At 36.3% G+C, this 7,569-nt stretch overlaps 6 non-coding genes across 6 annotated transcripts; 3 read left to right on the top strand and 3 right to left on the bottom strand.

Annotated features, from left to right (window-relative positions):
- Window positions 1-6,216: 6,216 nt before the first annotated feature.
- trnaw-cca (transfer RNA tryptophan (anticodon CCA)) lies at window positions 6,217-6,288 on the bottom strand. Its single transcript has one exon. It is a non-coding gene; the product is annotated as a tRNA-Trp (tRNA).
- Window positions 6,289-6,601: 313 nt separating this feature from the next.
- trnaw-cca (transfer RNA tryptophan (anticodon CCA)) lies at window positions 6,602-6,673 on the bottom strand. Its single transcript has one exon. It is a non-coding gene; the product is annotated as a tRNA-Trp (tRNA).
- A 126-nt stretch (window positions 6,674-6,799) lies between these two features.
- trnay-gua (transfer RNA tyrosine (anticodon GUA)) lies at window positions 6,800-6,886 on the top strand. The gene is given in 2 exon segments: window positions 6,800-6,836; window positions 6,851-6,886. It is a non-coding gene; the product is annotated as a tRNA-Tyr (tRNA).
- A 15-nt stretch (window positions 6,887-6,901) lies between these two features.
- Window positions 6,902-6,988, top strand: trnay-gua (transfer RNA tyrosine (anticodon GUA)). The gene is given in 2 exon segments: window positions 6,902-6,938; window positions 6,953-6,988. It is a non-coding gene; the product is annotated as a tRNA-Tyr (tRNA).
- A 154-nt stretch (window positions 6,989-7,142) lies between these two features.
- On the bottom strand, window positions 7,143-7,214 carry trnaw-cca (transfer RNA tryptophan (anticodon CCA)). The gene has a single exon. It is a non-coding gene; the product is annotated as a tRNA-Trp (tRNA).
- Window positions 7,215-7,331: 117 nt separating this feature from the next.
- Window positions 7,332-7,418, top strand: trnay-gua (transfer RNA tyrosine (anticodon GUA)). The gene is given in 2 exon segments: window positions 7,332-7,368; window positions 7,383-7,418. It is a non-coding gene; the product is annotated as a tRNA-Tyr (tRNA).
- Window positions 7,419-7,569: the final 151 nt, after the last annotated feature.

The following is a 7,569-nucleotide window of genomic DNA, read 5'->3' as shown; positions in this document are numbered from 1 at the left end:
ATCATATCTGCAATGTATTTAGGTCCTAGGCCATTTAGAGATTTATAAACGAGTAAAAGTACTTTAAAATCAATCCTAAATGTAACTGGAAGCCAGTGTAAGGACCTGAGGACTGGTGTAATATGCTCAAATTTTCTGGTTCTAGTCAGAATCCTGGCAGCAGCGTTCTGGATGAGCTGCAGCTGTCTAATGGTCTTCTTTGGAAGGAGACCATTACAATAATCCACCCTGCTGGTGATAAAGGCATGAACAAGTTTCTCCAAGTCTTGACTGGAAACAAAACATCTAATTCTTGCAATGTTTTTGAGATGATAGTATGCTGATTTAGTTACTGCTTTGACATGACTACTAAAACTAAGGTCTGTCTCCAGAAACACCCCAAGATTTTTGACTTGATTTTTAGTTGTTCGGCCCCTAGAGTCAAGGTATGCATTCACCTTGAGAACTTCATCTTTGTTTCCAAATGCAATGACTTCAGTTTTCTCCTTGTTTAACTGAAGAAAGTTCTGGGACATCCAACAGTTTATTTCATCAATGCATTGGCAGAGGGAGTCAATGGGGCTGTAGTCATTTGGAGATAAGGCTAGGTAAATCTGGGTATCATCGGCATAGCTGTGATAGGCAATTTGGTTCTTTCTCATTATTTGACTTAGTGGGAGCATATACAGGCTAAACAAGAGCGGTGCAATAATTGAGCCTTGTGGGACTCCGCATGTCATGGACGTCCACTTAGACTTATGCTCTCCTATACTCACATAATAACCTCTCCCTTCTATGTATGACCTGAACCATTTGAGTACCATCCCAGAAAGCCCGATCCAGTTTTCCAGTCTCTCTAGAAGTATGTTATGATCAACAGCGTCAAACGCAGCACTAAGATCTAGTAGTACCAGAACTGATATTTTGCCAGAATCAGAATTGAAGCGAATATCATTTATTATCTTAATAAGCGCTGTCTCTGTGCTGTGATGCGCTCGGAAACCAGATTGAAAATTGTCCAGGTATCCATTTAAGTTTAAGTGGTTGTTCAGCTGATTAAAAACTACCTTTTCAATAATCTTACCTATGAACGGAAGATTTGATATTGGTCTATAGTTGTTCAACATTGTGTTATCAAGATTGCTCTTTTTCAGAAGGGGCTTAACAACTGCAGTTTTCAGGGAGTTTGGAAAAGTCCCAGAAAGAAGTGAAGCGTTCACCACTTCTAAGAGATCTGCTTCTAAACAGTTAAGCACACTTTTGAAAAAAGATGTGGGAAGTGTGTCAAGATAGCAGGTTGACGATGTAAGGTGCTGTACTATTTCTTCCAAAATTTTGCAATCAATTGCTTCAAAAACAGACATAGGGGGTTGTTAGTCTTTCAATAGTAGCAAAAAGAGTGCAAGAGTTGTTTAAGTTACTGTTTATAAGGTTTGAGAAGAAGGTCTGTCTAGCTGTGGCTAGTTCCACATTAAAAGCATGAAGGCTGTGTTTATAGATGCTATAGTGAATTTCGAGTTTCGTCTTCCACCACATCCGCTCAGCTTTTCTGCATTGTCTTTTCATACTCTGAACTGCTGTTGATTTTCTGCAGTATGATTTTTGTCTGCCATTCTTCTTGCTGAATTTTTCAGGAGCGATATCATCAATAACATTCTTAACTTTTGAGTTAAATGAATCCAGAAGATCAACAGGGTCTACAGAAATGCTTGGTGTTGAAGATATAGCCTTCATAAATAGCGCACTAGTGTTCTCATTAATGCATCTCTTTCTGACAGAGACAGATCTAGATTCAGTGGTAACAGAGATCAATGTATCTAAGAAAATACAGAAGTGATCAGATTCTGCTACATCCTTAATAACAATGGATGAAATATTTAGACCTCTACTGATGAGTAAATTTAGAGTGTGTCCACGATTGTGTGTGGGTCCATGTGCATGCAACTATGTGATTTAATCACTAAATCAAGGAAGCAAACCTCAGATCCTACACTGTAAATAAAATGTACCGTAGAATTTACAAGATTTTACTGGCAAAAAAAGTTGCCAATAAAATCCTGTAAAAATGATGTTAATTGCTGTAAAATGGATTACAGTATAATACTGCAAATTACAGTTAATTGCTGTATGTGAAATACAGTAATTTGTAGTATTTTTACAGTGACATTTAATTAAACTTGTTTATTTTACAGCAATCATTTGTAATTTCACTAAAGTACAGTATTTACCAATAAAATCCTGTAAATACCCCAAATTCCAAGGTGATGTTGTAATAATTTAACAATGAAAATGCTGTAAAGAATAATTTTAACAGTAAACTGTAAAATACTGATTTAAATGCATTATCGTGAGCATTGCAAATAAGTATTTATTAAAACTGTCAGGAAGACACTGCAAGGCTTTTACTGGTAAAATAAAAATTTCGGTCTTTCAACACTTTCCTGTAGCTCAAATAGTAGAGCATGGTGCTAGCAATTGTGAAGTCAAGATCAAGATCATGGGTTTGTTTCCCAGGGAAGGCAAGAGCTGATAAAATGTAAACACTGTAACTAGAATGCAATGTAAGTGTCTGCTGAATGCATAAATGTGAAATCTTATCATAAAAATAACATAGCATCACAAAATAACTACAAATACCTATTAAAAAAAAAAGCCATATTCTGAGTAGAACATTAAAGGGTTAGTTCCAGAAGCGGACAGTAGTGAAGTATTTTTACTCTGCTGTAAAAGTACTTTTCAAGTGTCAGTACTTTATCAGGGTGTTTTTCTTTAGAAAACTTTACTTCACAACATTCCAAAGCATAATATTGTACTTTTTTACTGCACTACGTTTCATATTAAATATCATTTAATACATTAATTACATTAGAAATATATTACTTTTTCTTTTACTCAAGTAAAAATAATTCAAAGATTTACTTGAGTACAAGAAAGTACTACATTTTTAATGTTCTTAAGTATTAAAGGTAAAAAAACAAAAAAACAACAACTTTAATTTATGAAATGTAGTGCAGTAAAAAAGTATGACATTATGCTTTGGAATGTATGAAGTAAAATTTTCCAAAGAAAAACATTCTGATAAACTATAGATACTTTTTCAATTTACTTGAGTAAAGTAAAAATACTTCACTACTGTCCGCCTCTGGTTAGTTCACCCAAAAATGAAAATTACTCTGTGTTTTACTCACCCTCAAAGCATCCTAGGTGTATATGACTTTCTTCTTTCAGACGAATCCAATTGGATATATAGGCTCATTAAAAAATTGTCCTGGCCCCTCCAAGCCTTAAAATGGGGGTAAGTGGGTGTTTTTTTTTGTCAACAGTTCAGAAGATGTGAAATAAAGTGTGCACATCCGTAATAAAATGTCTCTCACACGGCTCCGGGGGTGAAGAAAGGCCTCCTGTAGTGAATCCAAGTGTTTTTGTAATATAAATATCCATATTTCAAATGTTTTTCTCACTTTTTTTCTGCACAGCCGTGCAGGCAGATGACGCAGGACGTAGGTGTTACGTGATTAGTAACGAACGCAGAGAGAGAACAAAACAAAACGCCGGTCATGGATTAGAAACACAAAACAAGGATTTGTATATCTCAGAGGCGCATACGTCCTACTTCATCCTCCAGAACTGCTTCTGCGTACGACAGTCAGCGGAAGTGAGAAAAAAAGTGTTTATTATGTTTGAAATATGGATATTTATCTTACAAAAACAAATGTGACCCTGGACCACAAAAGCGGTCTTATGTCGCTGGGGTATATTTGTAGCAATAGCCAAAAATACACTGTATGGGTCAAAATTATAGATTTTTCTTTTATGACAAAAATCATTAGTATATTAATTAAAGATCATTTTCCATGAAGATATTTTGTAATTTTACTACTGCAAATATATCAAAACGTCGTTTTTGATTAGTAATATGCATTGCTAAGAATTCATTTGGACAACTTTAAAGGCGATTTTCTCAATATTTAGATTTTTTTGCACCCTCAGATTCCAGATTTTCAAATAGTTGTATCTCAGACAAATATTGTCCTATCCTAACAAACCATACATCAATGGAAAGATTATTTATTCGGCTTTCATATGTTGTATAAATCTCAATTTCGGAAAATTGACACTTAAGACTGGTTTTGTGGTCCAGGGTCACAACTGGATTCCCTACAGGAGGGCTTTATTCACCCCCCGGAGCCGTGTGAGGGACATTTTATTACGGATGCGTGCACTTTATTTCACGTCTTCTGAACTGCTGACAAAAAACACCCGCTTACCCTCATTGTAAAACTTGTAAGAGCCAGGGCAATTTTTAATATAACTCCGATTTGATTCGTCTGAAAGAAGAAAGTCACATACACCTAGGATGCTGTGAGGGTGAGTAAAACACAGGCTAATTTTCATTTTTGGGTGAACTAACCCTTTAACTTTCTACAAAAATGAAGATCAATCAACAGAATTTGTATAATTTTGTATATATTTTTTTTTTTTTTAAAGATAAGGATTAAAATAAAATGCTGGAATCAACATTATACCACAAATTCTGTTGTTTGAGCTTATGTTCTATTAAATTAAGAATATTCCTGCAAAAGACCATTTAATAAATACATACTGAAAGTCCATCAACTTTCTGAGATGAGCGTACACATGAGGGTTGTCCTCTTCTCTGAGACATTTCCACTTGTTTTGCCTCTATGTATCCGTCTTGTATCCAGTGAGTGTTGTGATTCCAGCAAAACATCTGCACATAAAAACAAGCAGAAGCTTTAGGATAAAGTTCAGTATTGAATGAAACTAGCTCAATAAAATAAATGTAAAAATGCCACTTATACAATACAATCAGCATTTACCAGTACTTAAACTAAATAGGTAACCTTTTTCACAAATGAAATTACTCAAGTAAAACATGTTACCTTTGGAAAAAATTCAAGTGTGCAAAACATGCCTGCTCCCGGGATGCCAGACTGAAGTTGTAATAAGACTGCAAATCCAGGCATAAAGTTGAGGTATGAATTCACAACCAAGTGACCCTCGAATAGGCCTAGTCAAGAGCCACTGGGTTCACCTGAAATGAACAAATATAAGCAATAATGTAACCTACAATACAGTATTTCAATATAAAAAGTAATCTAAAATACAATTTTATCAAATGATTTACAGAATTAATAGAAATTACTACATTACCTTATATGCATTTTTTTTTTTACAATTCCTTAACAATAAGTAGGTCATACCAGTGACGTCAACTAAAAGCTTCATATGAAATCATGAGATGAATGAGAAAATTTCTGATAACTGAAAAGAAACAGTGGAATTAACATGGGCCTTTTTCCATAGATGTTTAGAAAATAGGAAGGAAGAAGTCAAGTGATGTCATCACCGTGATTTTTATTTCAAAATAACAAATTTTTGTTAAAAGGTAACACCAGTGACAAAACTCCAGGGGACCACTGTTTTCATTATATATTTTATAATATTTATTCAGCATTTTGTTTTATTCTGCCATTTACATCATATATTTGATAGTTATGAATACATTATTGTATTTTAAATGGTAGAAAAAACAGTTTTTCACCTCAAAATAAAGCACTTTCCTTCTGTACATGGCTGTGGGGACGAGCAGTTTTGTGATACTTGGAATTCTTTATAATTAATTTAAAAACAAATATTGCCACATTGATGGCTCAAGAAGCTGTAATTGTTCAAATAACATATTGTTTCATTTAAAAATATAAAGAAATTCTAACCCTAAAGTGTTTTTCAAGTGTAATATTTCTGTAAAGGCTAAGGACAGAAAAATGGAAATTTCCATAGAATGACCCCTCACTTGTTATGCTACATAATAATAACAACATGTTATAAATGAACTGAACAGTTTGAACATTTACCTCATGTTTATTTTGTGAGTTTGTGTGCAGTTAAGCTTATTTGTTTTGATGCTGAATGTAATATAATCAGAAACATTCTTGCATTTCGATGCTTTCTTAGAAGGCTCTTGAGATCTAGCTCAGCTGGTAGAGCGGAGGACTGTAGATGAAGTGTTGGCTATCCTTAGATCGCTGGTTTGATTCTGGCACGAAGGATTTTGGTTTTAAATTTGGCACACACGTTTGCACATTTTCATCTGACTTTCTGTTGCCAGATAAAAGAAGCCTTGAGGTCAAGATCCAAATCTATCCCGTTACGCAACAGAAGGAACATTTTGCACTTTAGACTTCACACTTTTGATGTCAAGAAGATACCACGTGACCCCGACATGATTTGAACATGCAACCTTCTGATCTGGAGTCAGATGCGCTACCTTTGCGCCACAAGGACTCAGAAAACAAGGTGGTGCTTCCTGTGTAGGGCCCTTGATGCATTAACCAGAAAAAGCAGCCTGATTTCCCTCAGTGATCTCCAGAGAGGAGGACTGTAGATGAAGTGTTGGCTATCCTTAGGTCGCTGGTTCGATTCCGGCTCGAAGGAGTTTGGTTTTAAATTTGGAAAACATGTTTCCACATTTTCTTCTTACTTCGTGTTGCCAGATAAAAGACACCCTTAGGTCAAGATCCAAATCTATCCCTTTAAGCAACGGAAGGAACGTTTTTCATATTAGACTTCACATGTTTGATGTCAAGAAGATAACACCTAACCCCGACGTGATTTGAACATGCAACCTTCTGATCTGGAGTCAGACGCGCTACCGTTGCGCCACGAGGTCTCAGAAAACAAGGTGGAGCTTGCTGTGTAGGGCCCTTGATACATTTACCACAAAAAGCAGCCTGATTTCCCTCAATTATCCTAAGAGGTAAGGCTTTCTGAATTTCTTGGTTTGTTGTTGTCCCATCCTTCGATAGCTCAGCTGGTAGAGCGGAGGACTGTAGATGAAGTGTTGGCTATCCTTAGGTCGCTGGTTCAATTCCGGCTCGAAGGAGTTTGGTTGTCCCATCCTTCGATAGCTCAGCTGGTAGAGCGGAGGACTGTAGATGAAGTGTTGGCTATCCTTAGGTCGCTGGTTCAATTCCGGCTCGAAGGAGTTTGGTTTTAAATTTGGAAAACATGTTTCCACATTTTCTTCTTACTTCGTGTTGCCAGATAAAAGACACCCTTAGGTCAAGATCCAAATCTATCCCTTTAAGCAACATTTTTCATATTAGACTTCACATGTTTGATGTCAAGAAGATAACACCTGAACCCGACGTGATTTGAACACGCAACCTTCTGATCTGGAGTCAGACGCGCTACCGTTGCGCCACGAGGTCTCAGAAAACAAGGTGGTGCTTGCTGTGTAGGGCCCTTGATACATTTACCACAAAAAGCAGCCTCAATTATCCTAAGAGGTGAGGCTTTCTGAATTTCTTGGTGTGTTATTGTCGCATCCTTCGATAGCTCAGCTGGTAGAGGGGAGGACTGTAGATGAAGTGTTGGCTATCCTTAGGTCGCTGGTTCAATTCCGGCTCGAAGGAGTTTGGTTTTAAATTTGGAAAACATGTTTCCACATTTTCTTCTTACTTCGTGTTGCCAGATAAAAGGCACCCTTAGGTCAAGATCCAAATCTATCCCTTTAAGCAACGGTAGGAACGTTTTTCATATTAGACTTCACATGTTTGATGTCAA

The sequence above is a fragment of the Onychostoma macrolepis genome, chromosome 18 (assembly GCF_012432095.1).
Source record: "Onychostoma macrolepis isolate SWU-2019 chromosome 18, ASM1243209v1, whole genome shotgun sequence".
NCBI lineage: Eukaryota > Metazoa > Chordata > Actinopteri > Cypriniformes > Cyprinidae > Onychostoma > Onychostoma macrolepis.
The sequence above is the reverse complement of the archived record's forward strand: the minus strand, read 5'-3'. Positions and strand labels throughout refer to the sequence as shown.